The sequence below is a fragment of the Trachemys scripta genome, chromosome 1, assembly GCF_013100865.1.
Source record: "Trachemys scripta elegans isolate TJP31775 chromosome 1, CAS_Tse_1.0, whole genome shotgun sequence".
NCBI classification, from domain to species: domain Eukaryota; kingdom Metazoa; phylum Chordata; order Testudines; family Emydidae; genus Trachemys; species Trachemys scripta.
In genome coordinates, this window is record NC_048298.1 from 76,929,094 (window position 1) to 76,945,122 (window position 16,029).

Consider the following 16,029-nt stretch of genomic DNA (forward strand, 5'->3'; position numbering starts at 1 on the left):
TATGGCATTAGTTTTGGATAAGGGACAGTCTTCTAAGACCTTGAAATCCAAGTCTCTCATTAGTTTTGCAATGTCTGGGAGATCTAGTTCCCGTAAGAAAGCCTTTCTTAAATCATTGGCCAGTTTCTCATGAATGATGGTTATTATGTGCAGGATACATAAATCATGTTAGTTAGGTACTGCTATGAGATATTAAAGGGATGGTGCAACTTGATGCTAGTCAGTTTCAAAACATGAGTTAAAAGTATTTTCAAGTATTACGTCTGCCCTTAATTCCTCTGGCCAATTTTTCTGTGGTTTTATAATCACATACTCCTATTAAAAATGTTTTTCACACTCCTGTTGTTGTGTGAAAGACCAATACAAACAATATGGGTAGTTAACTAACGAGGACCCTGATCTTGTAATGTGAAGTTGATGGGCCTCTGCACAGACTCAGGGGTTCACCCACATGCATCATTCTGCAGGATCGGTGCTTAGCTGACTATATACAGAGTTCTGTCACATGTACAGAGGAAACAAACTGGACCAATAAAGAGTTTTTCTCTATTTTCTAAATTACTAAGTTGACGGTGTCCTTGTAAGGTACTAACTAAGTTAAAATCTGAACCAGATAACAAGTGAAATGTATTTGGTGGGAATCAACCTTGTACTCAGTGGGCATGTGTTCACATCCCAAAACCACAGAATAATTTTGAAACTTTACTTTACATATTTTGAAATAGCCCTTGTGGGAGAGTATCTAGTCTGTGGAATGCTAAGTCCTCCAGCAGAGTCCAGGAGTAAAGCCTTTGTAAATACCTACTCTTCTTATAATATAATACACTAGTTCATTGATGACTTGAGGCTTGGAGGTTGCAGTTATATTAGTTTCTCATCAATTTGAAGTAATCAACCGGAGACCTGATTAATATATCAGGATCAGCATGAAAGGAATTTGGAGTGCTGTTAATTTTAAGCATGTGTGTTTTTTTTTTTTTTTTATCTATTTTCCTTCTTCCTGTCTTCACTCTCTCCTCTTGCTCTCCCTGTCTGTCATCTTTGAGACTCAGCTGCAGCCGAAGAGTAATACTGGGAGCGGGTCCACTTGGATTGGGTCTGGGGATGGGAACAGGACTAGAGGGAAGATGCATCAAATCCCTAAATGGCCCCAGCAGGGTTACCTGGAAAAGAGGTTGGAGGTTGTATCTGTCATTTCAGAGGTGCACCTTCTGCACAAAGGAACTTGGTTAGTGTGTGACTCACAGAGGGGTGTGCTGCTGGGCACTCAGGGGCCTCAGAGCTGGCACGGGATGGCCCTGGCTTCGTGTGGATTCTGGGGGAACTGAGGAGTTTAGAGCAATCTGACCCCCAATTAATTCCCTCTGCAGCTAGTTCTGCTTCCAAATCACTTCAGTGGGGCATTTTTTGCTATGCCATTAATTAAAAAAAATAAATACAGGGGATCAGGATGGAATTCAGCTCCTTCTTGTGGACTTCCGGAGATCAGTAGAAGGGGAGAAACCCCAGCAAGCCACTGGGGTTCACCACCCCCTCTGAGACTTAGGCATGTCAATATGGCTCTCCCAAAGCTCCAAGGAGCCTTAGCAAGCTTGTTAGCCCCCTCATAATTTTGGGGGCCTGATGAGTGTATGCTGGATCCTTGGGGGCCTGATGAACCAATTTGGACTTATTTGAGGTTCTAGAACTGACTTTTGGCTCATGGGGTACTGGAACCCCCTGATGTTGGGGAATGGAGGGGACCTGGAAAATGAGCTAATGATATCTCTACACTGCACGTAGCTGGCAGTGACATGTAGGGCAGGTGTAGCTACGCACTGCAGTGAAAAGCAGGCTGTGTCCACGCTGCGGTGTGTAACTACACACATCAGTGAAATGCTCTGGCAGTGGTGAGGCAATGAGAGGGACACTACACTGTTAAACATAGTAGTGTAGATTGGAGAGGCACTGCTTGGGTTTGTGGAGAGCCATGTAGGGTACGTACCACAGGTTCTGGTGTGTGTTTACTCTAGTCCCCTAAGCAGTGCCTCACCATCTACACTGATATCTATAGCTGTGCTGTGAGGGGGAGGGGCAGTGATGTACACTGCACACCGCTGTACGGGGTGTGTAGTGTAGACATCCCTAAGACTCATGAGGAGGTTTGGTTGGGTCCCCAATGAGCATCCTAACATTCACAAGAGGTGTGATGCCCTGATGAGCCTTTTAAGAATTGGAGTGTAGGGGCTGGGGACCCCTGACTACTTCATAAGGAGAGGGCCTGGAATTACTTGGACTCACAGGGAGTTCAGAGTGAGGGACAGGAAAAAGTAACAGGGTGAATAGCCCAACTTCCCCTAGGTCTGCTGATATCCAAGCCCCCTGCCTGCCCCTTCTTGCAGACCTTAGGATAAATACCCAAGTCCTCTGGACATTAGTCAGTTGACAGAGAGAGAGGCACATGCCTTCATCAAAATGTATTAATTTAAATCAGTCCCTTCTACAGTGCAAACTACATCAGGTGTATAAAATATATATGCTGTGTTTGGGCATAATACAGATCCTCCTGCAATGTATATGTGCATGATAACGATTTAAGATTCATACTAGTTACCAGCTAAGCATCCATACCCTAGTAAAAATGTCACTGAAAGCTATCTGCATACTTGGTAAATTCTGTGTTTGAGTGGTAACATTTTAGTTTCCGCATTCCTTGTGGTACGGTCTATTAATTGTAATGAAAATTTAAAGCAGGGATGGAAATTTACTGGATGTTCACACAGTGCCTAGCACAATGAGTCCTGACCTTGCCTATGCCTCTAGGTACTACTGCAATCTACATGCTTAATATTAATATTTGGTAATAATTTAATTAATGTGTAAGAAACATTTTTTGTATTTTATCTGGAGCCATTTAAGTCTTTCGTATCAGACCGTCATTTTGTATTACAGCGTATACCACCTTTGGTCCATCATTCATGTTATGGATGATAGAGTATTAAAACTATGTCTCAAGTTATTTTGCATTAAATTAGATTTAAAATACCAAAACCCACGAAGAGTTACTGAACTCTGTGCAAACCCCAGCCTGTTCAGTTTCATACAACTCTAGCTGGGAACTGCCACCTTTTACAAAATGATTCTATGTGGTGTATTTTTCACATTAAGAAATATGTTCTCATCTTAATTTACAGGGGATTATCTTGTGTGTCTGACCACTGTTCTCGTTAAACTGTACTTTTTCCTTCCAGGAAGCTTCAACAGTTTTTCTTATGATAAGAATGTGTGTATTGTGACAAACCAACCTCAGATCAGGGTTGCAGAAAAATGCACCATGACGCAACACTGGGGATTCAGCAGGAGCCGAGTACATTACAGCTGAAAGTGTGGTTTTGAATTCCAACACAAAACGGTAGCAGGGAGCATTTAAGCATGTCTTCTTCAAAGAGTCATTAAGGCTTTCAGGTACTATTTGACCAAGTCTACTTACAGCTAGTTTAGACTGGAAATTTTCCCTAATTGCACCCTCCAGTGTCCAGTCATCAGCGCAGCTGCACCACTGCTAACCCTAGAGCAGACTGACAATGCCACTATTTATACTCATGGTACTTATTGCATTTTCAAGCGTTGTAAACAGCTTTGTCTGCTTATGGTAGGGTTTGCACAGTTCAATAGACTGAGAGCTGAAAATCCTCAGTCTAGACAAACCCTCAGACTCAGCTGAGTAACTGCCTTTATCAGCGTTGGTAGATCAAAGTATCCTGGGCAGGGTAGATAGCCTTTCCTTCTGCCCATGCTGCCATGGCTACACTCTATTTTTAGCATGCTAGCTTTGTCAAAGTTAGTGTGGGCACATCTCCTTGAGCTGGGAATTACTCCCCTACCCCAAGTGATGTCCACCCCACACTGGCAGAGAAGGGGTCAAAAGCAGCCTAGGGAGGCTGCTCAGGAAGCAGCCAATCAGGGCTCAGCAGGCTCACATAAAAGGAGCTGCAGGGAGCCCAGAGAGCTGCATGAAGATAGCACCTTGGACAGGGCGGCTGCTAGCAGGGACCAGGGGAGCTTGAGAGAGAGAGAGAGAGAGAGAGAGGCTGGCTGGCTGGCTGGCTGGCTGGCTGGCGGGACTTGCAGGCTCAAGGCCCTGAGAAGAGGGTGAAAAAGGTGCTGGGACAGTGGAGAAGTGGTCCCAGCAGAACTGGTGAGAAATTAAGAAGAGGCAGTAGGAGGATGCTAGCTACAGGGTCCCTGGGCTGGGACCTGGAGTAGTGGGTGGGCCTGGGTCCCCCCCCTGCTCACCACTGGGGAAGTGACTAAGCTATAGAACTGTTTCCCCAGAAGGCGAAAACATGAACAGTGATATGGCTGGAGGGCTGAGTCATGAAGAGGACGCTGCAGTACTTGGACTGAGGCAGGACTGTAGGCAGTGACAATGATGGATGAGACACCACCAGGAGAGGGTGCACCGGCTAGCAGCACTAATGCCTGTGACAGCCAGCTGGAGGCTCTGCAGTGGTGAGTGAACCCTGTCACAGCGTAGACATACCCAAAATGGCTTTCAGGTAGTTCCATTCATGCTCAGCTCCTGCCACTTGGAGCCCAACACAGACCAGCCATCAGGCTGAGCCCTAACTCCTATCCAACTTCCCAGAAGCATTTGCATAGCTATCGTCCGTGTACTATGATCAATGTGGCACCCTAAGAACACCCCCAAGAAAGGAGAAAGTCAAAATAGGCCTATGTGGTTGGGAGTGTTAGTATCTCCATGAGTACTCAATTCCTACCATTGTCCCGATTCCTCACCTGCTCTTCCCCATCTTGTACTTTATTTTAAAATAAAAACACCGGGAGGCTGATACAGTACGTGTTTACTGAAAGTGCTGGAGTACAGTCTAGTAGTTAAAATAAGCAATGGCACAGGAGCAGAAATTACAATAAGTAAATACCATGATCACAGTATACAGTTCAGCATATCTAAGAGGAACAAGGCAAGACATTAACATGGGCTTTAATATGATTTTGGATGGTATTTTGAAAGGAACTTAAGGGAGTTAGGTGTCCAGTTCCTATTAAAATTCACTGGGATTTGGGTACTTGACTCCCTTGAAAATCCCAGATCTTATCAATAATGAACTGTGTAAATCTCCAGTTAACAAACTCACCAAGCTTAGCTCTGACCTTCATACAAAGCATACTCTTATCCTAGATAATTTACAGCAAAATGCCATGCAGTCAAAATAGCAATAGAAAACTTGGAGGGCCTCTCACAGCAGAGCTCGGCATTCCAACAGCATTTCCATGAATATTAACATTCACAGCAAGATTGTAAAGGCCAGGCCATTTTTTCAGAGCTTAGGCAAGATCCCCAAGGTCAATAATGGGTCCCTTAAGGAGAGCATTCCAAAGTATAGTAATGTACCAAACACAGGTTACTGTAGTAGGCTAATATACTGCAAGGGACATTGTGGGGATTTCCAATCACAGGTTGTAAAACCTGTGGCTAAATTATCTCAAGAAGCAGCTGCATGGGCCTCTCTGAGCTCTCACAACAGCATACTGCCAAGTAACACAAAGTGACCATTTCACTTCCCTTCACTTGGATGATACACAGTTGTAAATCTGCACAGTATTGAATTAAAGAAAAGTAGCCGCCCTGATATTGGAATTTCCCTCCCTACATGAGGATGCGTGTCACCAGTCATTACTGCATTGCTTGCCATCCAGCAGAAAAGTTTATAGGTTCTTTAGGCTGGATACACAAGTGGGGATGTAAGGGTGGCATAGCCACATGTTGATGTACCTAACTTTTAGATGCCCGGCTGTCTAGTGGGATTCACAGCCCCAAGTTAGGTGCCCTGGCTACCCACACAATGCATGGGGAGAGTTAGATGCCTAAAAAGGGGATTCACAAAAGCCAGCAAGTTGAGCAGGGAGCCACCTAAACTAGCCAATAGGAAATGCCAAGCAAAGGGGTGTGGCCTAAGGTCAGCCCTTCAACAGCAGTTAGGTATATAACTCTGGGCCAGAGGTAGGCCCCTATCTCCACTTGGGATTCATAGCCATGACCCCTCTCCTGGAATTGGATGCCTAAACCAGGTCAGCCTTATATCAAGAAAAACTAAGGAGAAAGTGGTGATGTTCCCCTGCTACCCATAGCCCAATGATTAGGCCACTCCCCTGAGACGTGGGAGACCTAGGTTCAAATCCTTCCTCTAGCAATTGTGGAGCAGGGAGTGGGACACAGGTCTCTCACATCCAGGTGAGTGCCCTAGCCCCTGGGCTATTGAGCATTTTGTGGGATGGACACACCAGCCAGCCCCCCAGAATTCTGACCTGCTTGCCCCTAGGTGTTTCTTGTGTGAGAACACCTACCAGATCAGGTCCCACAGGCAAGATAGGAAGAGGGATGCCTAGTCTAAGAACAATTGCATGGGCATAGACTTGTGCGAGAGCTCCTGGCAGTCCATTAGCTCTGAGGTGGTGTCAGGACTTGGGCAGCTGTTTGCATGGCTGTGGGTGGAAATGTAGGCACCTATGGGGATTGAGTACTTACAGGGTTAGGGGGACAGCTGGGCAGGGGATTTAAGAATGTCACTGGTGCCTGAATATTGGATTTGTGGCTCTAGCCCTAGTCCTCTAATTAGCTGGTGTTGTGTCTCACTGAAACAATTGGGAGTTATAGGGAAGGAAGGACTGGTAGGTCCTCTCCACTCATCTCTTTTGCAACTGGTTTTCTGTGGGAGCCAGACTCCTTGATTGACTAGTCAGACCTCCTCCTCCTCTCTCCTGGGGCAGAATGCCACTTGCTGACGGTAATAGACAGGGGTGGAGCTGCAGAGTCATTACAAGTTGGAGTCCCTGGGCAACTGATATCAATAAGAGTGAAGTCAATGCAATTGTAGAGGCTGTATGTCATTGATGAATATCTCATTACTTTTTGGTAGCCACGTGCTGTAGCAGCCACAGGTGATTGAGAAGGTCCTGCCTAGGCATTTCCCGTGTAAAGCCTCTCTATTCCCTCCAGTATATGGCAGGATGGACTTTGAATCCTAAAGATTCATGTTCACAACTGAAATGAACCAGAACATAAAGGTAGCTGGATTGTGGGCTGCAATCTGATGACTTATTGTCTTACTGGTTTAGGAGCTGCTCACAGAAACAGCAGACTGCTAGGAGTACTATTAAGAAAGAGGGTTAAACAAAAGTCAAAACTGCTTGGGAAATACTCAATTTAAAAGTGTACAGTGTTTCTAAGCTCTCTGGCTTAAAAATGTTTGTTTGCAGAAGAAATTCATTGAGTAACATTTATTATTATTGTTTTCTCAGCCTTGTTACTTCTTGTCTTGCTCAGATTCCCCTCTTGGCACTCAGCTCTGGCTTTGAAACTGCATCCAGACCTTGCAATATTTCATAAAAACATGCCGTGTTTATCTGTTATGAAATATACTTTAAGAGATTGCAATATATCTGTTAGTATCCAGAGGTGTTCCCAAAATACTTGCATCACAAGCAAATACAATGCATTGGGATGCCTTTCTCCGAATTACCTCTGCTAATTCATCCCAAGATAGATCATTGCTTGCTGATCAGTTTATCTGATGCTGAAACATCATTCTTGGAACTATGGGACTTTATGTGAAAGGACTTTTAGGGGTACTTGTTACTTTTGCCCCATGACAGTAGGTGGCAACAATGCTTCTTTTGCTGGCTAATGGGAACCCCTTATAGATACCATATAAAGATATGCATGAGACCCTAAGCTGAACTATGCCATGGCTATTATGGCAAGCAGGTTGTTTGCAGCATGGAACTGCCATGCTTGTTCTCCTCCCTTCCACTTTGCACTTGTTTGCACTTTACTTAACCATGTAAAATGGCATTTCTGAAAAAAACATTTTTCATTCAGAGGACTAGATTCATAAGCAGGATTTAAGCACCTAACCATCCCTTTAGGTAGAGCCCTCTGCGGATACAAATTTACATCCATGGATATCCGCATCCACAGATATAAATCCGTATCTGCGGGGCTGCGGGCGATACGGTCTTGCCGTAGGAGCTGCCAGTGTGGGGCGTGCCTCCTGGGAGTGGTGGCCCCAAGTTCTGCTCCTTTTGCCACTGCAGTTCCCAGGAGAGTCCTGCAGTTCCACCGGTACTGATTTATATCCACATCTGCGGCTATATATAAATTTGTATCCGCGCAGGGCTCTACCTTTAGGTGCATAGGTCCAACTTTTAAGTATTAGTGGCATTCAAAACCACTGCTCAGCTGCCCCTAATCACCACAGGTACTTAAATTTCTGCCTGTGGGCATGCAGATAGCTGCCAATGTATTGATTCTGCCCCCAGAGCTAACAAGCTTCTGAGAACCCTTGCTCATGCCTAATCCCGGTGGGATTCTCAAACTATTAATGGCTTGGCTGTAGGTATAGCGAGCATACTGATAAAATGTACAGATGAGACAAAGCTAGGGGGAGTTGCCAACACTTTGAGAATAGAGCTAAAATTCAGAGGGATCTTGATAAATTGGAGAATGGGCCTATAGACAACAAAATGAAATTCAGCAAAGACAAAAGTAAGCTGCTACACTTTAGGGAAGAAAAACCAAATGCTTGAATATAGAATGGGAGATAACGGGCTTGGCAGCAGCATTGCTGAGAAGGATCTGGGAATTACGGTGGATCACAACCTCAACATGAGTCAGCAATGTGATGCTGTTTCAAATAAAAGCAAATACAGTTTTAGGCTGCATTAACAGAAGCATTGTATGCAAGTCATGGGAGGTGATAGTACTACTCTACTCTGCACTGGTTAGGCCTCAGCTAGAGTACTATGTCCAATTTTGGTTGCCAAGGTATAGAAAGGATGTGGAAAACTGGAAAGGATCCAGAGGTGAGTGTTACCAGTTTTTCCTGTTACTTTGGGGTACGCTCATTTATTAGGGTTACTCTTCTGGGTGGGGGGAGGAGCTGTACTTCTATCAATGTACTGCTTGTGTCATTTGTGTTCTCATACACAGCTCTACTTTTCCCTGCTGTCAGTTCCCGCCCAGTGGAGATATCCTGCAGGACCTAGGTTCCCTGGGGCTGGGTTCTTCCAGCCCCAGATTCAGATAAACACACACACATTAACAGAGCGCGTCTGCAAGGGCCGGGTTAATCAGCACTCCCAAGCTGACCCCTGATATGTCCCTGGACTCAGTAGGCTGGGTCGAGCAGCACTTCCAAGCTGTCACCCTCGTATGCCGTTGGACTCAGCAGGCTGGGTCGAACAGCATCTCCAAGCTGTCACCCTCATATACCATGGGCACCACACTGGAATAGAGTACACCTGAGCAGGCTGGGTTGAGCAGCACTTTTAATCTGCCACCCTCATATGTCCCAGGTTTAGCACATCCCTATCCCCACTTTCACGTTACAATGTTTCTGTAAGTAATCCACTTGATGAGCAAATCCCATAGGATTTTTGGGCTCTGCAGGGATATTTTAGCTTAGGTATGAGGAGCGTTGAAGCAGAGCGAATGAGGAAACCAAAAAACACCCATGGGGGTGAGAGAAAAGCAACCAGCTTAACCATGAAAGTTATTTATTGCCAGGTAATAACCATAAGGAAGCCAAACAAACAAAACAGTTATAATATTAAATCTAACTTAAATTGATTATAAAACTCAGGTGTAGAAACTGTAACTGATTACACAAGTCAGGGTCAGAAGGCTATACAGGGAGAGAGAGAGAACTGGGTTCTCATCAGTCCGTGAAGCTTGAATCGATCAGGGGTTCCAGGTGCTGGTGGTAGCTGAGGGCCCAGAGTGTTGGAGACAGGCAGAGACCCCCAGCACGATAGTCAGGAGAAGATGAAGTCCCAATGGAACTGATGCAGATTTTGGATCCAGGCATCAGAACATTTACTTGAGCATGGGTAGGGGTTTTTGTAGAGAAACACCAATGGTTCAAGGGAGAACACTAGATTTTTTTTTTTTTTATGTGTAAACTGATGGCGCAAGGGCGTATACCATAGTTGTTTTGTTCAGGCTAGACAGTGGGAGCTGATCATTCCTGGCTATGGGTGTTGTTCCTTGGAGGGAGCTCACAGTGCAATTAGGGAGCTTCACTATTTTGGATGCCAATAAAGGATTTATTATTAGAATTGGTCTGATAACTACTGAGCTGGGTGTGTGCAGGTGTAGGTTCATTAACATCTGGAGCAGAGATTCACTCATTATGCAGTGTTTCCCTGCTTTTCTGGTCCCAGAGTTCCAGAGTTCTTGCCTTGGAATTTCTGTACTCCATTCTGTATGCTAATGGAGATGCCTCCTTGTCCCATCTTTGATGCAAATGAGGCTAGGGGAGTATCCTTAATCCTGTCACCCTTATCCCACAGGTTTAGGTGTGTGTCTCCCACTGCCTTTTCATTGCTTTTGTAAGTCTTTCTTCTGATCAGTTTTGGTTCAAGCAGAGGCTGGAGGGGGGAAGGTCTTTCGTGAGTCAGACAGCTGGGTACTGCGCCCTGGTTCCCCAAGAACACAGAGCTGTTAGGTAACACTAGTGACAAGGATGATGAGAGGGATGGAATGCAACCCGTACCAGCAAAGGATGAAGGAATGGGGTATGTTTAGTTTGGAAAAGAGGAGATTGAAGGGGGATGTTAGGCGGCTTTCCCTTCACCCCCTCCCTTGGTTCTTGTCTCACAGACAGAAAGCAGAAGTCCGAAGTGCAGGCATTGCAATGTTTATTTGGGTTAGTTTCAAGCAAGTGTATCCATAGCGCTGATGCTGCAGAGCCTTATTTTCCAGTGTCCCCCTCACCCCCCTCCTTAACAGGCATAAATATACCTGTAATACATACCCCTAGTCCTACCTCTTTCAATGTATGGTCATGTTCTGTTTTGGGAAGGGGGTCATGAGTCTGGACTCTTCGTCCCACCTCTTTTGTATCCCATGGGAGGGTTAAGGAGTGAGGTTGTGCACTGGCCAAGGCAGGCTTTTCTTTGGCTTTTAGTGTTTCTTATGCCTCCCTCCCCCGATCCCTCTTGCCCCTGCTAACTGGTTGCTTGACCTGGGCTTGAGAGAGGAGCCAGGCAGCCTTTCAGTGTATGATCATATATTACATTCCCACCATGCTCAGTAACATGAACTTTAACTGTTTTTATCTGTTCCCATTATACTAACAAACCCATCTGGGCCAGGCAGAAGCAACACACATAGTGTCTTTGTCCTTTGTTCGCACATTTGTAAAGATGTAAGTGTATCAAAAATCAAACAGGCAAACAAGACCCAAAATTCTATCTCAGGTGAAGATACAGGCCTGAATCCTACATTATCACTAGCACTCCTAACAGGGGACATGATTGCGGCCTTCAAATACTTAAAAGACTGCCATAAAAAAGATGGAGGAAAGTTGTTCTCTCTTGCCCCAGAGGGCAGGATAAGAGGCAATGGGAACAAACTACAGCAAAATGTGGTTTGTAGACCCAATGTGTGAACACTTTGGGTATTTCTACGCTACAATAAAAAACCTGCAGTGGGCCCGTGCCAGTTGAAGCAGGCTTGCGTGGCTCAGGCTAAGGCAGTGTTTAAGTGCAGTTTGGGCTAAGGCTGGTGCCTGAGGTCTGGGACCTACCCCATAGTGGGGTCCTAGAACCTGGGCTCCAACCCAAGCCCAAACGTCTACACTGCAATTAAACACCCTCTTAGCCTGAACCCTGCGAGCCTGAGTCAGCTGGCATGGGCCATCTGCGGGTGTTTAATTGCACTATAGACATACCTTTGAGTTTTAAAATTCAGCCTATAGCTGCCCTCAACTTCAATATAAGAAGAAAGGCCTTTGCATACTACAAATCCCAGGGTGTAGTGCTCCAGTTTGATCTAAATAGATCTGTGAAGGTTACATTTCTGCATTTAAAATAATGGTGGCTACAATGTTCATGCAACTTAGGCACATCTCTCTGGCTCCAGTAAGCTGCCAGTGCAGCTCTTGATTGGGCACAGTTTGAACAGTCTTGCCTCTTAAACACCTCCTGATAGCTGAGATTATATATTAGTTGTGTTTTGACTTTGGAATGCAAGAGTTTATATTGGAAGTCACATAATTTCTTTAGGCCTACCAGTGTGCCATTCAAAAGGAATGATTTATTTTTAAATGTAAATTAGATCCTGTGTGTGATTAGCACCGAGTTCAAGTGCCTTACACAAGGACTAAAACCTGGCAATACTGACATGAACAGGGGTTAATAGATGGCACAAACTAATTTCTTTTAAAATTATTTAAGGAAATATAAATGTCTTGGCATTAACTTTTTAATTTTTGTTTTTCATGAAAAGTTGGATCGCTATTGTTCAGCAATAAATTTAAGTAATAAAGGGTAGGAAAAATCAGTGACAAAAATAGTCAGTTTCAGAGAGTTGGCCAGGTATAAATGGGAAAAGGAGATTCTGGGGGAAGATGTGTTAAACCTGACAAGGAAGTGATGCTCGCAAACTCACAAAAACTGAAATCATGGAAGGCTACTAATAATAATGTTGTACTCAGGTTGCAAACTCTACAACTAATCCTACAGACCTCAATGAGAGTGTTCATGCAGAATGGTGCTATTCAATGTGAATAAGGGTATCTCAATTTGTCACAATAATATTAAGAATGTCAACAGTAAAGTGTGGAGTGAGGAGGCCACTTGCATGTGGCCAAGGAAAGGAAGGAGAGAGAGAAATTTAAAGACCAACTGTTGTATAATCCATTAACAAATATAAAATCTCAATGGAGAGGAGGGGATATTTTAGCAAAAGTGGTATGGTATTCTGCATTGCAATCTGGCATTTTCAAAGAGCACCTGTCACCATGAGAGGGGACCACGTTCTTCTCTCATTTATACTGGTGGAATACTATTGAGTTTAAGGGGGCTTGTCATTCTGTAGTTCAGAGGGGAATCTGGCCCAGCATATAGAAATTGTGTTAAATGTAGATAATTTATTACCAGTAATCCAGAATTTCTCTTATTCCGCTGTCATTTTAAACTCAAAGCGCTGTCCTTGCAAGGACCCTTGGATTTTGGGTCGGCACCTAATTGTATTAGGATTTTCTATATTGCGTATAATTATACTATCTATGCTTCATTGGAAGTGAAGTGTGTACATGTCTAATCTCTCTCTCTCTCTTTCTCTCTCACAAACACACCCTTCCACTGAGACAAATATTAGGGCTGTCAACCGATTAAAAAAATTAATCGTGATAAATCGCACTGTTAATAATAGAATACCATTTATTTAAATAGTTTTGGATATTTTCTACATTTTCAAATATATTGATTTCAATTACTACACAGAATACAGTGCTCACTTTATATTTATTTATGATTACAAATATTTGCACTGTAAAAAATATTTTTCAATTAATCTAATACAAGTACTGTAGTGCAATCTCTTTATCATGAAAGTTGAACTTACGAAGGTAGAATGATGCACAAAATTACTGCATTCAAAAATAAAACAATGTAAAACCTTAGAGCCTACAAGTCCACTCAGTCCTACTTCTTGTTCAGCCAATCGCTAAGACAAACAAGTTTGTTTACATTTGCAGGAGATAATGCTGCCTGCTTCTTGTTTACAATATCACCTGAAAGTGAGAACAGGCATTCGCATGGCACCGTTGTAGCCGGCATTTCAAGGTATTTATGTGCAGGATGCACTAAAGATTCATATGTCCCTTCATGCTTCAACGACCGTTCCAGAAGACATGCGTCCATGCTGATAACAGGTTCTGCTCAATAACCATCTAAAGCAGTGCGGTCCGACACATGTTCATTTTCATCATCTGAGTCAGATGCCACCAGCAGAAAGGTTGATTTTCTTTTTTGGTGGTTCGGATTCTGTAGTTTCTGCATGAAGCGTTGCTCTTTTAAGACTTCTGAAAGCATGCTCCACACCATGTTCATCTCAGATTTTGGAAGGCACTTCAGATTCTTAAACCTTGGGTCGAGTGATGTAGTGATCTTTAGAAATCTCACATTGGTACCTTCTTTGCGTTTTGTTAAATCTGCAGTGAAAGTGTTCTTAAAATGAACAGCATGTGCTGGGTCATCATCCAAGACTGCTATAACATGAAATATATGGCAGAATGTGGGTAAAACAGAGTAGGAGACATACAATTCTCCCCCAAGGAGTTCAGTCACAAATGTAATTAATGCTTTTTTTTTTTTTAAATGAACATCATCAGCATGGAAGCATGTCTTCTGGAATGGTGGTTGAAGCATGAAGGGGCATATGAATGTTTAGCATAACTGGTACGTAAATACCTTGCAATTGCCATTCAGGTCCATCTACAACTACAGCAGAGCAGATTTATATTAAATCTCAGGAACAACTTCCTAACTGTAAAAACCTTTGGTCTGACCCGGTACGGCCTCTCTTATGTTCTTATGTTTAGGGCACCACCTGAGATGCAGAAGACCTAGATTCAAGTCCCTGCTCCAAATCAGTCAGAGCAGAGGGGTGAAAATATTCTCCCACATCCCAGGTAAGTGCCCTGATCGCTGGGCTCTTGGCTAAAATGTGTCTCTCTCTCTCCTTCTGGGTTTTCCAAAGCAGGGGCTTATCTAGCTTAGGTATTTGACTCCAAGAGAGGGTGTGAATCTGAATGGAGACGGATGCCTCCCTCTGGCCCATCAGTTAGGTGCCTAAGTATCTTTGAGGATCTGGGACTAAATCCTGTCCCTTGCTTCTACATTACATTCTTGGCTGTGGTAGTTGGCTTCCTGCACAGCTTTCTGGTTATTGAGTCCTGGTCTACACTACAGAGTTAAGTCAATGTAAGACAGCTTACATCAGCCTCGCTCTATACAAGTCTACAGTAAAACGTAGCTCCCACCAATGTAACTCGCCTACTACGCTGACTTAACTTCACCTCCACCAGAGGCGTAGAGCTTAAGTCGATGTAGTTAGGTCGACGCAGTGTCAGTGTAGACACTGCATTGCTTACATAGTCTGTTGCTGTCTTTCAGAAACCTTCCCACAATGCCCCATGCTGGCAGTTAAATCAATGCAAGCGCTCCTGGTGAGGACATTCTCCGCTGACTCAAGGAGCGTAGTGTGGATGTGTAAAACCAATTCAATTATTGCAGTTGCTGTAACTCAATGTAACTTAGGAAGATGTGGTTCACAAGCCGTGCTCTCGCTTAAATTTGGATCATGCTATGAAAATGTTGGAGAACCCTGATGTACAGTATGCAGTGTAGCCTCAAAGAAAAATCATCTTCTTAAAGGTGTTCTAACCTTAATGGGCTCAGTCCTGCATTCTTGTGCACTCCAAAGTGCTACTGACTTCAGTAAAAGTTTAACATTCGCAAGGAATGCAGAATTGGTAACAACGTTTGTTTAAAATGTTGGTAGGAAATGAATGGATAAAGTGCACGATGGCTTCCTGAGGTATCCTGTCCATGGTAGATCATAATAAAATCACTTGGTGCTGTGGCATATAGATGCTAATGAGCTTAAGTTCCTTTTTTCTATGGATTTGCTCTGAGAACAGCAAATTATTAGAACTACAGCTGTTCAGAACAGTTTGAAAGTTGTGATGGAAAACAGCAAAAATGTTTTATGGAATTTTTCAAAGAATTCTTTGATCAGCTCTAATTACAAAAAAGTATACCTTGCTGCTGAAAGCAACTGATCCTGTTTAATCAGTTAAAACTTCCTATATAGATTATCACTAATCATTGTTTACTTAGTTACAAAAATACAGTACTATGTTGAATTAGAATTAAAAAATGTCACTGGAAAAGACCAGCTCTCCCCCACAAAGATTTAAAACATTCAAAAAGCTTCCCAGCCTTAAAAATGCCTACATCCCATCTCTCCAACTAACCCTGATCCCAAGACCAAGCCTGATAAAACAGGTGAGTATTCTTTGTGGACAGAATGCCATCAAATCCAAAGTATGGTAGACCAAGGGATAAGCAAGTTTTCATAGTCAAGGTATTTAGAGACTGTGTTTCTATAATTGTGATAGAAGAATATACAGGAAAAAAATCTCAAATTGCATTGTAATTACTTAAACTTCAGACATT

General features: G+C 43.5%; 1 long non-coding RNA gene across 1 annotated transcript; it reads left to right on the forward strand.

Moving 5' to 3' along the window:
• The first annotated feature begins 4,086 nt into the window (after positions 1 to 4,086).
• On the forward strand, positions 4,087 to 14,476 carry LOC117869259. Its single transcript, XR_004643797.1, has 3 exons — positions 4,087 to 4,177; positions 4,315 to 4,491; positions 14,391 to 14,476. It is a non-coding gene; the product is annotated as an uncharacterized LOC117869259 (long non-coding RNA).
• Positions 14,477 to 16,029: the final 1,553 nt, after the last annotated feature.